The 24,105-nt window shown below is 40.9% G+C and overlaps 1 protein-coding gene and 1 long non-coding RNA gene across 9 annotated transcripts in view; one reads left to right on the plus strand and one right to left on the minus strand.

Annotated features, from left to right (window-relative positions):
• Positions 1-24,105, minus strand: part of LOC111252688 (uncharacterized) — a 71,731-nt gene that overhangs the window by 29,213 nt on the left and 18,413 nt on the right. Inside the window, exon 3 of one of the 7 annotated variants that reach the window (XM_086992706.1) lies at positions 9,542-9,588. The exons of the other annotated variants lie outside the window; for them this stretch is intronic. The gene's annotated coding sequence lies outside the window, so the exon portion shown is untranslated. The remainder of the gene's footprint in view (positions 1-9,541; positions 9,589-24,105) is intronic. 7 annotated transcript variants of the gene reach the window in all.
• LOC111252689 (uncharacterized) lies at positions 14,986-17,397 on the plus strand. Of its 2 annotated transcripts, XR_015330084.1 has the most exons (3): positions 14,986-15,969; positions 16,303-16,530; positions 16,983-17,397. It is a non-coding gene; the product is annotated as an uncharacterized LOC111252689 (long non-coding RNA). The 2 variants fall into 2 exon arrangements; XR_002674309.2 differs by lacking the exon at positions 14,986-15,969 and having other exon boundaries at positions 16,055-16,530.

The raw sequence follows: 24,105 nt of genomic DNA on the forward strand, positions 1-24,105 counted from the left end.
AGTAGTAGTCTGCAGCTGCAATAACAGGTGAATGTTCTGCAAAAAAAATCTGCTATCGCGCGCTCAGAAAAACACCAAAAGTCTATAGTCCACCCGTGTAATTTGTACGCCGGCCCAATCTAGCATGGTCAACGTAACTAGACAAAAGCAAGTTCCCTGCGAATAAATTGGCACATAAGATGTTTCATTTATGTCTCTGACTGTCGTCTTTGGTCTTTTCACTTGAGACGTTCATTTTGGCGTCCTTTTTCATTTAGTTATTGCAGTCCAGCTGCAACGATAGCGGGTACAGCAGAGACTCCTCAAGAACCCGTAATGTTTCAGCTCAACTACTTAGAGGATTTTATTACCTTCGGCAAATTTTTGCCACTGGAATTCGGGAATTAGGTAGTGAGATTTTCACCGCCTTTTTTAGTTTTCGTTGGTACGTCCTTTTTTTTTTCTTAGCCATGCGTAGCTGTTGGCCAGCAGCTGCCAACTGTTAGTGCAAGATGGATAGCCATCTACACGTGACAGTTCCTGAGAAGCTCAATCGTACATGACGCAAGATATTTTTTGGGTGTCGCAAAGCAGCTCGCCGCACGGCGCCTTGTGTCGCCGATCGGTCAGACGAGTCATTAGCAAACGCGTCTGGTTTGTTACATGGCCATGAAAACAATGGCGGTAGTGTGACAAGTTTCAGATCTGTTATCTGCTAGTAAAAAGCCGACCCCCGAGAGACAGAATGACAAATTTGCCCATTGATAATAAGATCCCAGAAATGTTAACGTTGATGATCATCTTCTTGTGAATAGGCACACGTCTCTCAGATGGCGCTTTGCTTTCTCCAATTTTTGTCGACGAATTTGAAGGCGCGATAGCGTCAACGATAGCTATACCATCTACTGTACTTCATCGGCAGCGAAAGCGGCATTCAGTAAATTTATCCAGATAATTTTAGTACCACTATCTCCATTGCAAAAATTGTCCTTTCTTCCAGCGGCAACGACCGCAGCAGCGTGTCTGGTCTCTAATTGTCTTAATCTGGCTGGTGTTGAGAAGAATCGTAATTAAACGATATTCATCATCTGTGAATCCGTGTGCTTTTTGTGTGTCGCCAAATACGGATGTGACGGTAGAGAACGATCTCTGACATCAAGACACTAGAGAACTGCGATAAAATTTAAAAAGTAGCGCCCCGGAACTTCGTGTAGCGGTGTCATCTGTGGCTAAGAGGTGACAATGAGGATGTCATGCAGATGCAAACGTCATCACAAAAAGGGAACAGAACGCAAAACAGGAGTATCTTCCTGAATGGAACTAGACAAAACTTGTTTACAGCCATTCATCAAATATACACAGTGTATATGCTTATACCTGACATCGTAATGTATATATATATAGCTAGCTGGATTCTAAAGAGAAGCAAGTGTTAAAGAAGTGTTAGTGAAGAATTATTATCAATCCAAACGGTTTGGGCTACAGCAGCGCTGTGCTCACTGAGCTCTCCACGAAGGGAACTACACACTACAGCAGCAGCTGTGAATACTCGTTATGCAGACTGTGCAGGTTTGTTCAGGTGGGACGACCACCTCTAAGGTTCTCTGCATTGGTTTGTAAAACGATGGACGGCCTTGCGCTATTTTACCTGGACAGTATAATCCTGTCGAGAATGCTGGCGCCGGCTTGATTGAAGCTGATGTCATTGGCGTTAATGATGATAATGATCCTGTTGAATACGCCGGAGAATAGGCATTATTATTACTGCTTTGCCCTATTGTTGTCCGCTCATGATCGTAATTCACAGTAACGGGTTTCCTACTGGCGGACGTCTCGTTTCTGCCGCGGGTAGGGATGTTGCCGTCACTGCTGCGGCTGCTCTACTCACGGTCGCAACACTCCGTGAGTCATGTTCATTTCTCTACCGGGGAAACGAATATAGCTCATGAAGAAGAAGCTTTTGTATTATGGATGCAGGTAGTGTGCGGAGCAAAAAGGGGGGACGGGCAAAGGCGTAGGACAATGCTGAACGAAAAAGTGTTTACATCCAAAGGGTAGTAACAGTCGTATTGCCTTTTCGCACAAAGACGCTTGACAGACAAACGCCACTGCCGAAACAAGAAAGAGAGGTACTCAACACCACTGTAGCCGGGCCAACCTTAAGCCTGTGCGGCCGCAACGACGATTGCCCCTTACCAATGGGTTGAGGCTTGACAATGAACAATTCTCCACTTTCCGCTAGGTACAACCGCACTTGCTAGTGGTGGCTGCGCTGGCAGAAGTGGGTAAATATTGTAGGGGGCATTTTGTGTGTGGTCCATGCCCCATCGACGAACGCCTTGCCCGCTCCAAATGATCTGGGTACATACACACAGAGGGCATTAATTGGAATATAGTAAGAGCAGTTACAGGTGGTATTACGGTTTTGAATGGAGCAGACACATGACCTACTACTTCATCGTGTCGTGCCGTGATGCTAATATATATAATGGAGAAAGCCAAACGGATGCACGCGGCACTAGAGTACCGAACGGAAACAGTAATGGTAATAATAGTAATAATAATAATGAACTGTACTTCAACCTACTAGTAGAGTTATCTGGAAACCTGTTTATTTATGTGGGGGCTCAATCGGGCGCTAGCCATAGAGATGAAAACCTTTGGGTAACTGCAGTAGTCCACATAATGAGCCGGGCAGTTATCTGCACTCAGCACACAATATTTATCTTAACAAAACGGATGAGCTGTACATGTACATTCTCGACTGTGTGACAACTAACAACGAAAAAGGCTGAGTAAAGCGTACCCAATTCTATTTGCTTTACTGGTTTGTTTCTGTTATCTATAAATGCGTTTTAATCGACATATGTCCTTGTATAATGTCATATATAGTAACCGTGACAGAACTAATTGTTATTGAATGGCCCCCAACACGAGTTTAATCAGACTGATCCAATATACCAACATTTTGAAGATTGAAGAAAACAATGAGATACACTATTACGAATCGTAGATCACTGCTTGTCTGCTAATGGTCGTCCTTAACTTTCTGTCTCTTTTTTAAAGCGTTCAAAAGATGCTCGCCTTGCATTTCGTTTGCGACAGGTTCTTTGCAAAATCCACAAAAATACAATGATCTGTTCCTTGGATCAATATGCGAACATAGTAAAAGTGGATAAACCATCATTTCGACGTACTGCTGCATCGGTTTCGGACCGCTTGCGCAGGCCGCTCGTTACAATCAATTGGCAACGGTCCATCGTAATCTATCCGTAATCCGTTGAAAAAACGTTAAATTTTCTGTTTTCAAAGAACACAACTGGTGCTGCGTGACGCAATTACTCGGTTCACCGACATATCCGTATGTGTGCATTTTACATATGAACGGTAAGCAATCTAGCATTTATTTGTGCTCTGTTTGAGAACGGTGCCCCGATTCGAATTTTGCGAGGCTGGAGGGTGACGCGTCAATATAGACTATGATGCATACTATATTTATAAAATATATAAATTATATATATATTACCTGTTATCGACTTAAGTACCAAGCAATTGTCGAGCGGTTCGGCACGTGCTGTGCGTGTTATTAGGATAATTTGTTAGCTTGCAGGATATGCTGCCAGACAGTGATATTTTACGTAAATATAATAGCACGTATTAGGGGGGTGACAACATCGTCTAGTTTTTTTCAGTAGATACACGCGCACAAACGTAAGGAACTAAATCTTGCGACCTGAATTTTGGATTACATGTAAAATCGATAAGAATACAAATTATAATTCTTATAGAGGTTCGGATGACGGCGAATGCTGCTTAATTGTATCTTTTTGTCTATCTTTATGCAGCGGTACAAATAGATGCAACACAGTAGTAAATTTGAACGGAGTTTCAAATGGAAGTCTACCGATTTTCGCTAATGGCTTTACTACGTATTAAACACTAGTCCCTCCTCCAGTCTTGGTATTAGAGACACAGCGGCAAAAACTAACAGCGTTAATCGGAAGATAGAAAATATATGTATATATATATATATATATACAAACAACAATAAGTTTAGCTACAGATATTGAAAAACAAAATACGAAACAGATTCCATCATCTGCCTAGGCTTACGGGGTATACCGATGCTCTACTCGAGTAGGACACACGCTGTGAACTGGTCGCAGTTGGACATAGTCGAGCAAATGTACTATATGGATCTAGGCATCAGCGTTGTGTGCTTAAGCGTATACAACGCTCACGTTTACGTAGTTACAACCTTTAAACAGCTGCAAACTTCGACGCATGGAACCCGGACATCTAATCATAGATAGATCTACAGGCCATGATACGACATGCTAGTATTTGGGCGAACTCGTTCAGGCCACCACTACATTGTAATTCTTCAGTTTGTTCTCAGAGATTTCTGCTACCTCCTCCCTCTTCGTATATTAGCGGGGCAAAGGTGGGATTTGTGATGTGTCATGCTCGTCTATCTTCTGTCTCTCCTTTCGATTACACATGCCACTAAAACTTTCGAGATTCCTGCAATCATTACCACTGCGTGCGGACATTCATCAATATTAACTAATCGGAACAGACCCTACCAAACGTCGCCTTACTAGCCGCTGAAATGCGTTATCGGTCACAGATATCTTCTTTGCACTGTTCTGTCATAGACGACGTATGCGCGAAATCAAGGAAGCGAGCAACACCAAACGCTCGACGGCACACTACTGCGCATCAGTGCTGGACGTTGAAGACCTTCTCCAGTCGCCGACACGGTGGCCGTAAAGTTAGCAGTGGTCATTAGGACAGACCGAGCTGTTACCCTCTTGACTACTATGCCAGCTGCTGAAATGGTTTCCAAACTGACGAAGAGATGCGCAAATCGAGCATAACCTGGGGTTTATAGCAGAGCCGCAACGATGATTGTCAACTGCGAACAAAAGTCGTGATTTAGTTTCTCTGTTCGTTGATAGTTCTGTCGTTGTCAAGGTAACATTATGAGCTGTGGATGATTTCGATTCAAGTGAGCCACAATTGACCATTAAACAGTGCCATTGCTTAGTCACGTATTTACTATCGATGGATAAACGTGAGCGGCACGTGAGCTGACACGTAAACAACATACTGACCGTTGGCACCACTACCGGCTATGATTTTATGACATAAATAAAACGTCAATAGTTCTTCCAGTTAACAAAGTTCACCCCCTTTGAGCTGCACAGCTACACTGCTACGGCTGCTGCTGGTCGTCATATTGACTTCTTATTAGAACTGCCTGATTTTCAGCCCTTTTTTCGTCCTTTCGTGCTGATGTATCTCGAAGCAGGTGCATAGTTGAGACAGCAGTCACTCAGGGAAGCCTACGACCAAACGTCATAACTGTACGAGAGTGACAGGGTTATACGTGACGCCTACCTTATCACGCGTAGCGACGCTAACATCACGACTTGACTCGCTGCGTGATTATCGTCATGTCACGTAAATGGCGCACATCTACCTTCTGATAACCGAGCGCCCTTTAAACGTAAGATGTCGCTAGAAAAACGAAATAGAGATAATAAAGGTTCAACGAGAAGCTCATGTCAATACAGACGATTGCGTGGAACAGATGACCAACAACGGAATCGTCATCTTGCCAAGAGCCTATTTACCGCCTGGGGCACGAGGAACTACGGATGAACTCATCAAGCTGAATTGTTCAGTAGTCAGAGAAGAGCTTTTCGATTCGGGTTACATATGAAGCGGTGAAGTACAGGGTACAGTGAAATACAGGGGTGAACAGAGCCATGTCAAGTCGTTGGCTAACCACTGGAATCCCTGCGTTGGTTACTAAATGATGAGTCGTGGGCGGCGACTACGCCACTGAAGAATCGACACCTATTACTATGAATGAAACGTAACAGCCAAATGTAAAAGAACGTGTGTGGTGGAGTGTCCTTACGATTGTTCTTTCGTGAAGCGTTGCTGGCCATTTTTAGCATCGGGGATAGGTGATGCTGCTACTACCAACAATTATTACAGACTTGTATTGCTTCAACATCAGTATTACGGTTAAACTGAATGGAAATCGACGAGAGCTTGAAAAACGTAGGTGTCTGGGCATGTTTGCATTGCTATGAGCAGAGAGGCTTACGATGGGTGATAGTGTAGATCACGGCATTGAATCGGGGATGATGGGGGGTGTATGTAGCAAAAGTTTGCAGCTGTGGCCTTCATCTATCATTGTAACCGTTCGGATAGTTTAAAAGCATCATACACGATGTCCAGTAAGGAAAAGGATCAACTGGCTAGTACTAAATAGCCGACATAGTGTAGCACGCTTTAGTATAGCCTGTAGATAGGAGTTGATGACATCGCACGTTGCCATAGTTTGGGCACAGGTTGTCTTAGAAACCGCTCCATTCTGTTGTCGACTGATAAAAATCGACGCTAGAAAACAATCACAGTGACACCGACCGTAGCTAGAACTAGAATGGCCCTTGTGATCATCGTTCTGTTATTAAGACCAGATGATCTGAACGGTTCGTGCATGCCTTCGACAACTCATCTGCAAAAAACAGAAGCCATGTTTTGGCGCCTTTTTCTAATCGCTTAGTTCAGCACATAATGAGAAAGGCTATAAAGACGAAGAGTAGATCATTTTATGGGAAAAACTATTCGAGCAGAATCCATTTACTTCAGTAAAATAATTCGCTGAGAATGTCAGAGGGTGACTATCGCACCGAAAGGCTTCGATCTTTTTTTTGTTGTTCTTTGTGTAAAACGCTATTCTGACAATTTTTAGTCGCTAACTCCTAATATTATTTTAATTAAAGTTATTATTGAAAATCGTATTGGACGTATTTACGCCACGATAACGTTCAAACCGTTTTGTCGTAATGAGGGGGCGCAACCCGCACCTATTCCGTTGTCGCATTTCAGAAAAACACCCAATAGATTTGTGCCCTATAGAACGGAAATCAATAGAGTTTACCTTGGAACTTCTGCGTTCTTACTACCACATATGATATTTATCAGTATAAGCAAATTTACCTAGAATCGTCTTTAAAACAAATGTCTACTAACAGCTTCTTTTCAAAAATGAATAATTCCCATGATGATCGATTATATGTATTTGTCAATTTTATCACGATTGTTGGCTATTGGCTATATGTAAATTAAGATCCCGCGCCATTTTCGTCAACGGACCTTGTCCGTCTTTTTGACAACATAACTGGGTGCGGACCTAAACCTAACTAGTTTTTAACATATCTGTATGCCTAGGTAAGGCGTGTCTTTTTCGTAGGGTTTCCACGCCGTTTCGGTTATTTCTGTTACTGACAATATCAATTTAATATAGACAGAATAGCGATAACGGTAAGCGTAATAACAAATACAGTAACAGCAAGGTGGTACGCTGCAGAGCCAATGGGCTGTTTACGTGCGTTAATTTTACGCTCCTCTTTTTACGAACGGAACGGTATTCGGTCAATGGGGAAAGATGACGCAGGAACTTGACGTGCTCTTACGTGTGAACCTATTAACCATCCGGCCTTTATCGTTTCAGGATCTCTCCGAAGGCTCAATATTAGCGACGCTGGTTGCTACATGTTATATGTTGTCGCAGCAAAATATTGTAATTAGTTAATCGCTGAGCTAAAACGTGCTCTTTGTTGGTTTCGTGGACAACAGGGGAAGTCTTTGGTCCCATGGCAGTTGTCGCACGTACACAGTGTACATATGGATAAGTCACGAATAAGCAGAATAATTAGAATAGATAAATAAGCAAATTGGCTTTGACCTCTTCTTGAACTTATTATAGTGTGTGACTCTTTTTTTCTTTACCTAGAACTTTTTAACTTATTATAGTATTACGGCATACAATCTGTTCCTAAAATGGTAAAGTAAATCACGGCGCGGTATTGCCATACGGATGTGTATTAGGCCACTTCTAATACCCAATATAATATTGTATAGTAAACAATTGAAAAGCTTCGCTTTCCGTTACTTACATGTGTATATATATATATATATACGACTGCAGCATGGTTTGATAACGGTCCATTGATGAGTGTGCCCATGTATATAGCTATTAATGAGCGGAAATTCATCTCGCTAGCTGAAACTTTGCCAAATGAGCACGTAAATTATCAGCCAGTCAACGACTAAACACTTTTCCTTTGACAATAGAATCTGCACGCTCGATTTATCGACTCGTGCTATATTTAAGGTACGCTAATTGTCTATGAATGTATATGTATACATATACAAACTGTACTTTACTGGCGTTTCTCTATAAATACCGGTGTTCGAAAGAACTAGCATTAACGAAAGCGTCGTGCTGCTAACGCTATTGAAGTCGGCGGTGAAGCCAGCTCAGAATACAATTCAACTAGAAATTTTCTTCCGCTGCTCGGCTAACGACGTTTTTGCCATTTGGGATATTTCTAGGCGCTATGCGGAAACTACTTGTCACCCATTCACGGTGACCTCAAGCAAATGACGCTGCAGTTTCAGGCAGCATTTTACTTCGGAGCGTTAAGAATGAAACTTTCACACTGATCGAATGACCCTGCGCGGGATCGCATTAAACCATCTGACTCGTCGTATTAGTCTTGCTCGGTCCTGATATCAGATTCACATTATATATACACATCTTAGTTTACACTTATACGGCGCTCATAGGCCATAAATATCCACCGTGCACGACATATGACCATATACACCGCACAGATCGCTCTGTCTGCTTGAAGCGAGACAAGCGTACGTTGCTTGCTGGGTGCACACTAGCATGTATCATCATACACCTTAGCAGCAACGGCTGGAGGGGACCTGGAGCAGAAGACAAAATCATGATGACTTTATCCGTGCTTAGCAGGGCTGCATATGCGGGCCGTCCGGCCATGTACCTACCGCATCAGGTGATGCAGCCAGGTGGCAAGGCCAACTTTGCGGCGGAACCTCATGTTCTGTTATCAACACTTCTTTACTGATAGAGGTGGAAATACCACGAGCTGCTAAGATTATGGCGCTTGCTGTCGCGGTTAAGGATAGTTACACTTGGTTGGCTGACTGGTTGGCTCTCCCTAATAGACCTTGCATCCTGCAAGATGCGATATATGACAGTACTAATATTTTCATCCGATATATATATATATACATATATATACATAGATATGAAATAGACACTCAGAGACATTAGATACATTAGTTACATGAGCCGGGTAGATAAAGTGAGCTGCGTACATATGTTCTCGTCAGATCATGTACAGAACACTTTGCAATGGAATATAACCGTTCGGCTGTATTGCGGTTTGCTGCGAAAATTAGAGTTTTTACCTGCTTTTTGGCGCAGAACGTAATTTCTAGACGTAATGTACTTTTTTGTATCTATATTGTGTGCATACATTTTATTACAGTGAGCTAACAGTAATTTAAATATTTGCTTTATCTTATATATATCGCTAATTCAGGTAAGTCCGCCTTCATTCTATATAGGGACCTCGTGCTTCTAAGAACTTTACCCACTCTGTAGTCACGGGCTGTATAGATAATTTTTACTATGTTATACGTGCACAAATGTACATACGATTACCTGAACTTGCAGCTTCTGAAAGGACAATTTAGGATACCGAGACTCACCTGAAACAACGAGATCATCATCCTAGTTATTGCGTCAGATAGCAGTGCAGCACAAAAAGAAACCAATTTCCTACTTGTAACTTATAATTACGTAAACGTTGTGTCTACCTTTACACCTAAACTTGCGTATCAGTAGACACTGACCCCAATTCAAATATCGTCTTAAACAAAAGCATTTGAGCATGAGCCGGTGACCTCACGTGATGTTGCTTGTTGTCACAAAATAGCCTTGGTCCCTCATGACCCGCGTACGGTCAAAACATTCTGGCTTATTACCAATTTACTAAATAGCGGCTAACTAACGTTACTATATGCAGACAAATACCGATAAAAACATCGTCTATTTATAGTCTAAGGTCTGACATACTGCTGGGTCTCTTTCAATGGGCATTACTCTAAAGGAATAGCGGTCAAACCCATCAGTCGACAAAATGCGTTCAGATTCCAATCGGACAAAAAAGATTAGCGTTGTTTTTGATGTTTTCCCTGGTTTGTCATCCACTTGTATTGTCATTGTGATATTACCGGCTGCTACTCCATTTATCGGGGTCTGATTGCTTAGGCGTCTTATTTAATTGATGACGTTTTGCTCTAAAGCGACCGCCACTTCATATGGTAGCCTTCCAGTCAACGCAGCCTCCCGCTGATAACACTGGTGAAAATAAGTGCGCCCGCTGTGTGCAAATACGCACTCTGTGCGCCATACCCATTATATTTAGCAGCTTTTCCCATTTCGGTGGGTTTGCCTAAAAAGAACACTTCGGCTTTTTGTGCCCATTCAGTCTACCCTATTCTAGCTCGACCGCCTACCAGTGATTAGCCTTAAAAGCAGTAGCAATCACAAAGACTCGGTTAGGGCCACCGCTGCGCGAACGACACTACTACTATTACGCGTTGACGCTGACAACAACGCATTTTTGTCCTTCAGAAGGTATCCAAAGTTTTGTTGCTAGCACTATTAGCCCTGTTGCTGATGTTGAAGACAAAAGAAAAAATCGTCGCAGCGGCGTGGTCCACTAGTCGACTACCGACTGTCGATGACTGATTGGCCAATCGACTACCGTTGGCTACAACAGACTTCGTTGAACTACGACATAGAGGATCGGGATCAGCTTGAGTAAACCACGCAAGCGAAGCTGGGCTGAGCCAGCGTAACGCTAGGTTCAATCGAGCTAGTTGAGCGAAACCGTCACAAACCTTTAACGAAATGTCCTGCTATGAGCACTACTTCAGCTTCAGAAAAGAACGCACAGCGCCTAGCCCTATCGTTTGGTTGTGTAGCCTAAAATCGACTCGAAGTGAACGCGAGGTATATAGCCGCACTGTTTAAAGCGTACGACTGCACGTGAAGCTGAAGTATATGAAGCTGAAGACGCTATCTATGATCGGTTGACATTTGGGAACCGTTTGTAAGTCGGAACTTTGCAGGTAGTGCATAGCTACTTAGGTTATCGTGTCTCAAAGCACTATCATGCAAAGCATGTATCAATCATATAAATTGTGTAACATTATCGTATAACGAAGAGAGATAAAAGGTCCTATCCCCCAGTGGTGGGGGTTAGCGATAGCTGGCCCTTGTGGATTGCATTGTTTGCCTACTTAGATTTGCAGCGCTGTTAAGAGAAATATAGCGCTTATTTATCAACTGAAAAGGATAACATCGGTCGCTATTGTTGTGTGGAGGAATGATGCAGGTAAAGGTGAATACACAAAGCTATCCAGATGCTGTCTGGATTAGCAGAGAACAGCTGAACCCGTCCTATTCCAAGTATTCGAAATAAGTCAACGAACGGGTAGAGTTGGCACACTCTGGCAAACATGTGACAGATTTTGAAGGAGGTAATGTGATTCGTAGTGACACGTAGTCTGAATCCCTATACTAAACACGCGTTTGATAATTAGCTTGCGAGATTTGAAAAAACTAAAATTACTAGTGGAAGCTTCTTGAGCTAGCCTATTGATGACGACTCGCACCGTACGCACGTGTCAATATGTCTATGAGGTAGAATATGAAGTGAGACAAGTTCCGCTGGATACATTTCGGTGACGCATCGATTTTGTCGAAAGCTTTACCTCTATTACAGAAGCAATAGGTGAATAGAAGCAATAGAAATCCCTGTCTAGAGTTCTAAAAGGCAAACAATTTTTGCTAACAGGAAAAGGCCGGCTGGTATCAGCAGTCAACTGGTGCATTGTTACCGGCGTTCATTTGTGTATGGACTCTAAATTAGTGTTGCGTCACTATCCCAGAATTTTTGGCTTTTTTAGCACCTTCATAGATAGGCACCACGAGCCATAGTACTTTATATGTGTTATTGTCACAAGTGAACACGACTGAATATGTGGCCGGTATTGAGGATTCACAGCTGGGTTCCCTATCTGAGCTTTCAGTCTGTCACAGTGAGATTCACCTTAGCTTTAACACGGAAATAATCATTTTATTGCACAGCAATTGTATAATGAATTGCAAAAGAGAAAATTTAAAAAATTACCTTCGTCATCATTCAGCGTCACTTCCCTATCTTCTTCTGATGAGCTATACAAGTTAAATTTAAATAGAAGCGAGACCTTGATGGCTGATCGTTTACAATTATTGCTATAGGTGCATTTTGTTACTGTCGCTAGTAGCATTATGGCCGTCTGTCTTCTAGGAAACACCAGACGCATTGAACGAGATGACCTAACGAACTATAAACAAAAGTTTGCGCGCCACCCGTCACCGGCTTCAGATAACTTTAACTAGCACTAAATTGTCATTATTAGCATCGTATGTTGGTTTACTTTTAAAGTCTGTTGTTGTTGGCTGTACGTTATCATTTGTGCTAATAAAAGAAATTTACACAGTGGCTTGTAGAGAAAGAGACAGAACAAAATCTCAGGACATTGCTTAATACGTAAGCGATTATTATGTACATGCCTTTGCATGTGCGTCGTGCGTTTGAATATCGTGTAATATATTTACCCAGCAACTGGGATCATGCCTTACTTAGCTGGTTGGCCAACGAAGACTCGGTCACAACCTCAATAAACAAACGACATATTTGCACAGATTCATGCGGTCCGCCAAGTGTAGGGCTGTACATACCTGAGTCAAGTAGTCGAATGATATTAACGCTATGTTTCAGCGTTTCGTGTAATTGTTAGTAAGTCGTATTTTATAATGATTATATAGTATTATAATTGTTGCCGGTTACTAGTGAGCGACCCAACTTCAGGGAGCGCCTATGCATGCGCGGAGTCATTGGTTCGTCTACGAACATAGCGTCGCCGCGATGTCTGTGTAGTTAAATATGTTGGCTGCAAATCACGAGGCACAACATGTCGGTGTTGTACAAATGTCAGCGATTCATGTTGATTTGTGACGAGATAATTTTATCTCCTGTCCATAGCGTTCTTGTAGAACTGCAGTATGGCTGGCCATAGCGGATGGACGGCTAGAATATCGACGAGAGGCACAACACGAGAGAACTGAGCAAATTTGAAAAAATGCAATACCGGCACAATCTGTTCTTCTCTGATCTTGTGAAGAGAACGATGATATAAGAAGATAACAATGAAAGACAGGCAAAAAAATGCCCGCTTCCCCTAGCAGCTGAATTTGCGCATTCAAAAACAGACACATATAAACACGAATCATATTTAATCATGATGGTCGCTGCGGTCTTTCTAAGCAATGAACGGGGCTCGAAGAAGATCTCTAAGTGGGTCTCATTTAGCTTCTGACTGGATTTTGCGCTCGTAATTGTTCTTTATTTGCTTTATATAACTGATCCTCAATTTATTTATCACGCGGACACAGTGTCCAAATTAAGTATCTGTGTGAAGCTGTGTGTTTGCTTGTAACAGCATAAGTGTATGTACGTTGTGTGGCTTGAAATAGGATTGCTTTTATCAAGGTATCTTACCTTTGCACAAAAAGTTAGTAAAACAATCTAGTTATATATGATATGTAAACTGTGTATGCTAGGGTGGTAGTACGTGGCTGTTGCAGCGGATTCCAGATCAATTTAAAGTTTCGCATCACAAACCCAATTGGATGGGGGCTGAGTAGCGATTGTTGTTATATTTGTAGGGTTGTTTTCCTTTTTTTTTTGGCTATATGTTTGACTTATCCTCATACTTCAATCAAATTTGACAAAGATTTCAAATGTGTACCTGGAGCCGACGTTGAATTTTTTTTTTGCAGAAGACTGAGCGTGAATCAAGCATGTAAGGAAACTCGTCAAGTACATAACGGATTACACGATCAGGAGGTAGTTCGTTTGTTTTCGAAGTGGTGACATCGAGGACAAGACGCATACAGGCCGATCCTCTGACAATGAACACGCTAAAATTCTTATTATACAAAATAAAAAGCCGTCGCCAAATCGAAGAAGGCCAAAAAATATTCAAGTCAGTCGTTCGAAGACATCCAGCGAACAACGACCAGGTTGCCCAGGCAAACAACTGCAGCTCTCATGATCTGACCCATCTTCATCTAATGAACAGCGTGTCCACGGCCAAACATCGACTGAAATTGAACTGAGGCAAGCTTTTTCTTGCAAAGACGCTTGACGAAAGATGTTTAATTTACGCCATTCAGGGCAGATCATTGTCAAAGCGTGGTAGAGCTCTTCAAGCAAGCGCTAAAGCCGGACCCCACTAAAAAAAATGGTAACTTTATGGTGCCATTTGATAGAATTGTAGGGGACTGTTTTTCTATTAGCTTCTCTCAAACAACCCAAACCGTTTCCTCAGGTAAATATTATGAACAGTTCCATCGTTTAAGGTACTATATTCAAAAAAAAGCGTCTGATTATGTCCTATAGGAGGGCAACCAGTTTCATCATGACAATGTCCGGCTAGATACACTTTTAGTGACTTGCCAAAAATCGTCAAATTTCAATTGGGACCTTTTGTTTTACCCAACTTGTAGTTCCGACCTTGCCCCTATTGATTATCATCCTTTACGATACTTGCGGGACTCTCCCAATGGAAAGAACTTTGCATATTTAGAAGGCGTAAGGAACTGGTTTATCCCGAATAAAGGTACTAACTTATAGGAAAATAGCATTTAAAAAGTACGCGAAAGATGAATGAAGATCATTGTTAATTAACGGTAATGAATATATCGTTGATTGAAGTCTTCTGAGCGCAGAATCGCTCTCAATTTAAATCAAGTAAAATTCCGATGCTACTAGCTCACGGGACATAACCGAATATTATATATATATTTACAAAAAAAAGTTTTACTCGGTAATTCCGCAGTGGAAGTGCTCCAGCGTGTTGTGATATTCAGTTGGGCAGTATAATACTTTTTAAACGTTGGCCCCCTCACCGGAATTTATAACCAAAGCGCAAATCTTCATTCAGTTATCACGAGCACCATTGAGTGAAGTTTATCGTGTTGATTCCGTACAGCATTCGGCATTTGTTGATGAGGTTGTAAGTAAACGGGTGCTGGATATTTATGAGACGCCACTTACATAAATGTATAAACGCTGCACTTCCGTGTTTGGGCTTTTCAGAATGGAAAGGCTTGCTAATTTGATGCACACAAAGTATTTATATATTCGTCAATTAATGTATTCACTGAAAGTTGTGTGTATTATCGACATATTCAGCCGATTGATTTACGAATAGGCAACATTCAGTATCCCAATAGGACGCCAGCCTTGTTTGCGCATATCTGATTATCATAGATTTGTTTATAGAGAAATCGTTTATCTGAAATTGAAAGTGGCTCTAGGTGATGCCATTAAAGGAAGCGCAACGACGTTCAACGAAGAGAAAAGGCCACAGCTCAAACCACTTTTCAAGAGTTACTGCCGTTTGTTATCCAACTGGTCCAAACAGTCACCATCTATTTATCTTACCGTTGATTTGTCTTGCCAAAAATAAATTTTCTGCGGAGGCTTGCTTGGAGGTGGCGTATCGGAAATATTCTGTTCGACAGTCCGCAATGGACGCTAAAATTGTGGTCTAATGTGTTGTCAACAAATGTAACAAGGGACCGTTATGAGACAGCAGTTCTTTCAACAGTACAAGATATTTATCCTTAGATCAGTGGCCCAATTTGACAAATAATGCTATTCAATCTGGTAATAATAACGTAGCTTCTTTGTGCCCAACCAGAGCCCTGCTTTACGAGTTCATTTTGAAAATTATCATAGTAACACACCCGGTATCTTCTAAATTATTGCTTTTTATAATTATATGAAGAAATATTTGCTTCGATTATGACTACACACATGCAATGCCCAGCAATTGGTTAAATATGCATGTGGCGATTTCGCGTTTTGTCGACTTCTACCACCAGCAAATCGTAGTGCTATGTGGGGCGCCTATTAGGTACTGAGCCACGCTGGTTGACTAAATTTCTATGGTAAAATTTGGACAGAGGCAAGTATCACACACAGTGTGTCGCTGTTGTCGAGCTGTTAACAAATTGAACTGTCTAAATTTTTTTGATCTATGAAATAATTGATTTACTATATTTTTGAAAGTTGGCGCCGCCGCCATTTGAAGCTACTCAAGTGCTAGTCGGTGGTCACAGAAGCACTCAACACAGAAGTACTTGGCTTGGTACAGATTCGTTGGCAGTCGGAGCGTCAGTTTGTTCGACCCGACCAGTTCTCACCCCATAGCTGAATCGTCTTCTACCAAAGTCTTAAACTATCATCACTAATACTATTACGGCTATATTCCCTCTTGGCCTATTGTGTAATCTTGTAGGAGAGCTCCTGGAAGTTTATCAAAGCATTCGACCGAAGTCAAGCAATCTGTAACCGCTATGGGGCTGTTAGACGAGTAACCGCTGAACGGGGGTGTCAATTCCAGGACAAACCGTAGTGTCCATATTCATCGGATCCATTAACAAGAAAAAGCATAGCAATCGAACTGCTGCACGATAAATTGCTTAATGAAGAAAATTTCAACAGCTTTCGTGAAAATTAGTGCTAAGTAAGTAACCCGGAGCTAGCAAATTTCAGAAATCTATTGAAGTAAATATTTGATGAAGAAAGACAAGTACTCATGCAAGCTATTAGACTGTCGTTACAGCCGGAAGTTAACGGCGACCATTATGTAACGGGTTTTGGAAAAAGACATTTATTATTGTAAGAAATATTTAACTCTAGCAGGTATCGTAGATCATGTTTTTTGTTAACCGTCGGCGATTGGCAACCATTTTTCCATTACCCAGATTTTCAAGGATGAGCAGTCAAAAATGCGTATGGCTTCAAATCGTATTGTTTTCAAAACTTACCTATGAAAGTTTTTAGCCCCTTTCTGCGCTCAATACTTTTCGATCGATAGATTTTTTCCTCTCCTGTGTTAGAGGATAGCTGCGAGGCTGTAAACGATGTGCGTGTAATGCGCATAAAAGATTTTATACATGTATATATAATTTTCAGGGGCACAATTTTTTCCGGTTTGGGATTCATCGACTGCTGATTTTGCTGTCGGCTTTAGGATTTGCAATCACGATGACGGAAGCGTCATTAACTTGATCGTACTGTGAATGGCTGTGCCGCGATCATCACATAACGCTACTACCCTAAACCTTCATGTAAGAACGCATAATTGTGACGACTTCATTAACAAGATGTCACCTCATCTCTTATGGCGGCAAGTGTTCACTCTGTGTAACAGTCAACGGTCTTCGTATAACCGTTGCTGGCCCGTGCGTCATTAGCGTTGTTCGTACTCTACCGATTTCTGTAGTAATTATGCCCTATTTATACTTGTCAAACCCATTCACTCTAAAAGCTAGTAATCGAAAATATACAGAAAGTACACAAATAAATTCAGTAAAATAATAATGAGATATTTCTGCGTTATTGTCATTGCTGTTATTAGGCTTTCTCTACCTGGCACTTTTGTGGTAGGAGGCTACTAACTAAGATATGTATGCTCATGTTTTACGTTGATTTTGATTTGAGGTTAAGTTCAATCATATTGACATAATGGCAAACGTTGTCCAATAGAATATATAGAACTAGTCTTCATTGTGCTTTGTTAAAATTCACTGCTTTTGTTAACTACGACCTGTACCAAATCTAAGTGGACATTGTATTTAGGCCACAGGTCAATACCGTAAACGAGCTAATTACTTAGGCTCGTATTGGTCTATGCTCTAATTAAATTATTAATTATAATAGAATCAATTCATGTAAATTACGATTATTGAATTTAGAAAGCTTAACACAATATGAGTTGGCAGCTAGTTAATTATTAACTTCAATTTTCCTTAATTTCGAAGTCCTTTTACAGTAGAGACCTAGTGGTAGTGGTTTTTTTGATACAAAATAGGATTTTCGGTGCCTATTGGCGAGTTGCGTTTCAAACGCGAACGTACGATTAACTGTACGGTAGTAAAAAATTAAGTGGTATTAGGCGAACTTTTTCATTGACAAAAATGTACGGTTAGAAAAAGTGCAACTTTGTACAACTTGGGTTTGAAAACGGGTTGGAATAAGTTTGTTTTTTCACACCCTAGACGGCTGGTTCCCAGACGAATCTCACGACGAAAATTCTAAATAATCGAATCCAGCTAAATGTAGCCGTGAAGCATATTTTATTTGCCATAGAGGGTTCCTTAATAAACTAAAAATTTTTATAAATTAATTTCTCCTTTTGTTGAGTGTCCACTTGACACGCAGATTAGAAGCTGTAGGCTTATGTTGGTTAAAATTATTATTGACTATGCTTTTTCAAATGCCGGAGCAACGTTTCAGCCTCTTTGATCGATGATGACGAAGACTCATGCTGTGTCTGACTATCCAGTCAGTATGCTATCAGATAATGAGTAAAAACTTTGTTAGCAAAAGTAATATTATAGTGTATAACTACCATGATATCTTCCTGAAGCGGCCGGCTAGCTTTATCTCTATAGAAGCATTGTGCGCCACGGATCAAGTAGAACAGAAATAGTTTCAAATCCAAATTTTATTATTTTTCTATCCATATGTGTTGAATGACTATATAAATAAATATGATATATAATTTATGTTGATAATTATAATATAATAATGCTGACAGGGTTTCCTTATAAGAAGATTCGCTGCTCGATAGTTGATGACCCAGACACACGTCAGTTTCGATTGAAGATGTATAAATCAAATTGAAATTATACCGCATAACCATTATTTTCTATTTCTAGTAAGGCGGCCCTAGAAATCTCGATTTTTTTAAACAAATCAGCACCACCAAATAATAATTACCAGCAACTAGGTTGGTATATCAAAACCTGCTCAACTAGAGCAAGCAGTTCTATTATTCATTCAACACGCAGTTTCTATCACGGGTGTGCCTATATATCAACACTTATAATTGATAGAATATACAGGTTAGTTATTAATATAATGAATAACAGAAGTCTACCGGTACACGCATGTAAAAGGTTATTTTCGCTTAAGCGCTAGCACGCCGCGCGGTTCATCTGGTCCTTCCTCCACCGTCTGGTCGACTTATTTACTGCATATATACGATATGCCACACAAGTTGCCTCTGGGGCAGTAATAAACATTGGTGGAACAAAATGAATAAAGGCTTTTCGCACATAAATCGACACAAGACATGTAAGAGGGACAACGACACCAGTCAAAATCATAGCATCAGCAATAATAATAACGACAATGACCAAAAAAATAAACGTAGGAAACATTAAGTTTAGTCGTTTCTTAGTAACCCAAGTGTGGCTGCTATGAATCTATATGACGCCGATGAAGGGAACGCAAATGTCGAATAGGGTCGAGGCTTCCCGTTTATCCTAGTGTGGCTAAATGACGTTACAGCGACGTCAGAGCAGTCCGTTTTGAGCCTGAGGCGATACTAGGACAACAAAAGTTGATGTGCTCAAAGATCCAGTTTTCTTTGTGCCGTTGAACACATGGCCATCGTATCAGTAGACAAATCTCTAGTGTTTCTGAGGCTTTGGATGACAAAGGATGATGCGCAGGTAATGGTCACAGAACAAATTGTCGCTACGGATAGATACCAGTGCTTTAATGTATTTATTAGGATAGCAATGTTGTTTTCAAAAGAAAATCATTTTGAAAGCCCGGCGAGCTTAATTAAGTTTTCGAGCAGTATCTTCACTCAAAAGCTTGTACAACCGCAGATTCTCGCAGTCGACTTTTGTATATCCATTTCTACAACGAAGTGTGCTTATACGGATCTGAATGAAAAAATTCACTAACTAGAGTTTCGCTGGTTTGACCCATTTCGCACGTGTGACGCGTGCTCGGCGGCTTACAATTTTTCTAGTGGCGTTTCTAGATGGGCGTCTGACGGACGTGTATCTACGATAGTCAGATATATCAGGTTGTTGTAAAAGATAGCGGCAAGTGATATTTTCGGTGTGGTAACGTGTTCCTGAATTTGTCACACAACATCCGAGTTGGGTCAGATTTGCCACTGATGTGATGCCTCGAAATTTTCGGCTAAACGTGAATAAAGTGTCCTGAAAAACGTTAGGTTTTTTAATTTTTTGAGGTACCAACTACAATATATTAGGCATATTGCATGGCATTGTATACAGCATTTGTTCCATCTAATTTTTTCGATTAGCGAACCATTGCTTACAGGCTAGCATAAGACAAATTGTCAGCCACAGCCTTTTTTCCTTCTAGACCTCTCAGAAAAATGTTTCGGTAATGATTATGAACGACCAATTTGTCCAGGAATACTTTGGTAATACTGCGGAATTATTTTGTTTAATTCATCGAGATACACCTACTTGTGCTGGTATTTGTCAAAGACGAACCATCGTATCTTCCTAGTCAGACGATCGCGACCGATCTTCCAATATTTCTTGTCGATTTGTAGGTTCCTCTAGGGACACAAACCGATATTGGATTATGATTAACAAGAAATTTGCTTTAATCATCAAATATCCTGCACGTTGCGCGCTCGACTACGGACATTTGCACGTAGAAATGAATGACAAGCAAAATATCTATATGTAGACGAATGTTTTTTGAGCAACTTCCAACTCGACAATCTAAACGGTGACTTTTATTCTATATTACGCGATTTTTACCCACCAAACATGAACTGGTAACCGTTTCACTGTGGTTCTGGTTGGTCAAATGGCAATTTGCTGTTTAACACCAAATTGCCATTTGACGAAACAGTTCCGAACATAAAACTGACAACAAATAGATTTCGCAGATTGAAAGACACCTTGTTGAATGATCCAGTTGCAAGTAACAGGTCACAGATTTCATGGTGCGGACGTCGTTGTTTTACTGCGATGGGAAATTAAGGCGTTCTGTAGATGACAAAAAAAAAGCCCACAGGTCTGTCCAGTTTGCTATAGTAGAATAATTTTTCGGGGTAGCTTATTTTGTTACTTCCACTTAGAACTTATCCATAATGGTTTGTCATTTTTCACAATAACAGTATTTTGTAACTTTCGACAATTGGGCGCGAGACTCGGATGCTGTTCAGCCGGGGGCCCAAATCAAAATATCCTTCACATAAGATAATAAGTGAAATTGAGTAGTATCAATCTGCTGAACGCAAGGCTTAGACAAAAGTTTATCGAGACGTTCTTCTATTTTGCATTGTTCCATCGGTGACAACTCAGTCCACGTTAAACAAGAGCCATGTAATCAAGCTCTATGCTGCAAACTCAGCTAACAATTGATTTTAGGGAATGTAATTATAATTGTGTAATAATAAATATCATTCGTTTTAACTTCGGCTATTATAACGGAAGTAACGAATAAATTGCGGTAAGCTTAGAACTTGTTCCGAGCTTGGACGTACACAAAGCCATTACGACCCCAAGTTGTCACAAGGACTTGAAGACTGCTAAATTAGCTATCCTAGACTACGACAAAACAAGATGCTTCGTAGTTTATAGGTACCTAAGTTTTCAATATCACACAGCGAAATATGAAACAATCAGCGAGTCATTCGCTCCGGGTCTGTTCTGTATGCCTTTTTTTTTTTGTTTACTTCAATGAAGAGAGCTAAACGATTTTCTTGGATCAGGCGTCGACTGGCCTTGCATATGGTTATAAGCCATTGTGTACAGTTCAGACTATAATGGTTTACATGGATCAAGTGAATGCCTAGTGGTTAACCTGTCGGGTGTTTTCGGAAAGAGCGACCAAAGCTAGCAACCCAAAGCACCGTCGAAAAGGCCTCTTTACCGGCGTGAAATCGTCAAGGACTAATAATAAGCGAGGATTCGAATCATAATGACAACGGTACGTTGTTGTTGTTGTAGCTTTTCGTCTGCATACGGCTTTCTGGTCACAATAAAGCAACATTGTGTACCTAGTTTGTGCTTTTTAACTTTTGCTGTCTAAAGGTAAGTAATTGATTTAGACAAAACAAACCAGGTTTTTTCTCTTATCAGCATATTGACGTAAATTGTTGATCAACGTCGCACTGATCCCTGCCAGCTCTGCCGGACACAACACGTTCTAGAAACAGTCTGCTAGCGCCAACATTGGAGGCTGTGTCTAAAGGATAGGAACCAGCTGCATCAGGTGCTCCGCTCGAGACCGCTGCGGGGTGCTCAACAACGCTGAACTTCTAAATGAAATCATATACGAGGCAAGTGAAAAGTGAAGTTCTGCTGGTGGGCGAAATGCCGAAAATGTATTTGTGCTTTTCAAAGGTATCCAGCATATATATATTTACACAATATACTGGCTATGCAGTCTGAATAATGTTGAATAGCGATACCGGACGAGACATCTACCTAAATACGCTCGCTGAAAGGATGCCCGCTGCTGAAGTTGCTGGTTGCTGAGCTAGGCCATCAACATGTGCCTGAAACTGGCAAAATTCACAAGACGGCTTAATGATTTTTACCTCCTTCTTACGCGCACGGCAGTGGATATACTACATCCCGTTCCCTTTTCGAAAATTAAACAAGTGTTTGAGCTTCGAATGCGGTATGCTCCACTCTGGAATCTCGACCGACCACGCTTGCCACTTGACAAACAACGCACCATTTGACAGCAATAGTTACACATTAAAAAGGTAAATGCGAGGCCAAATTTCTTTCGATACTATCTGTTATCGCTTTCTGCAGCTTGGGATGGATTCGTGGCGCAGGCCAGTTTTCGAGTGACTACAGAAATTTGTCTTATGCCAGCAGCCCCTAGTTCGAAAGTAACATTTGGTACGCAGTATTTCGGTGGTTAGCAATAGACGACCTTTCGTTGTTACGTTACTTTTATGCGCGTATTTTTGTGCTTATGTCATATATATCTATAGGCATCGTTTTGGCGAGCCTTAATATTAATATTGATGTTACAATGATTTTGACTGCGATCCAGCACGGCCAGCAGCCGAAAATAGTGGACTAAGAACGTAAGAACTTACTGGGACAAGGTTTTTTAGCGGGCGCTAATTGTCAGATAAGTACCGATTCTTTCGCTGCATGTCATTGGACTGGTGACAAGAGTCGTCCGTCGCGAAACTAATGGATTTATCATTTACATAACGACTGGCGAAATATCAGTCTCAGTCCAGTATGAAAGAATACGAAGTGTTGTCTCGCTCATAGTCACTATACATGGCTAACAGCGCCCATGATGAAAATGATCATCTATACAACTTTTCTTTTCGTGCTCGGGATTTCAAATATTCAAGTTCATCTACTACACACACATTCGTTTGCAAGTTTTAGCGAAACGGTGTTACCTAATTGTGCTCACTTGTGTGCTGTGACGTATATCGATCTAGATAAACTCTATTTTCATATTCAGGTCCTGTTCTAGATAAACTGCAAGAAGAAACTGTTCTTTTTTGTACGAGGCAATGACACTATCATTAATGAAACTCATCATATTTCGTCGTTTGGATTTCCGTGTTGCATTCTGGAAAAGATAACCCACCGAATATGCAAATTTTCTGTAGAAAAGAACGGTAAATTTCTTGATTCTCTGTATTTCGAAAAAATAACTTTATCCAGTTGAATGCTGCTAAAAAAGTTAACCAAACCTGCCGGTACGTTTCCGTGGTGCAGCTAACGGTCAGCGAAGAAACGATCAGTCATACTTTTGCCCCAATAAATAAATACGTTTCGAATACACAGATAGTCACTGCCTATCATCGCCCACATATTTGAACGGTAACATTGAATCAATGAGGAAATTAACTCGCAAAGTTGGCATTTACTACACTCAATCTTCGTCGACATTTACCGGTGCCAAATTATTCGTTCAGGGAATTTGCCATTATTGAAATAAAGACTGGCGCGATTCACTGTAGTCAAAATATTATTTTTTTGTAAATCAGAGAATTCGTTCATGGAACTGGACCAATACGCGAAGATATTAAGTTCTGCTTTACTAGCAAAGGCGCATTGTAGACGCGATCCTCTTCCTATGGCTTTTTGTCAGCGAAATGAGGAACGATAAGCTAAAAATCATTACTATTTACCAAAGATCTTAGAGAAAATTGTTCAAACATCTATAATGACTGGGTATTCTTGGATTAATTGATAAATTTCTATGCAACCTAGCCAAACTTCAAAACTTCTCCTGAAACTTACAGTCATATGGAGTT

Source organism: Varroa destructor, unplaced genomic scaffold, assembly GCF_002443255.2.
Source record: "Varroa destructor unplaced genomic scaffold, Vdes_3.0 BEIS01000006.1, whole genome shotgun sequence".
In the NCBI taxonomy this organism is placed as follows: domain Eukaryota; kingdom Metazoa; phylum Arthropoda; class Arachnida; order Mesostigmata; family Varroidae; genus Varroa; species Varroa destructor.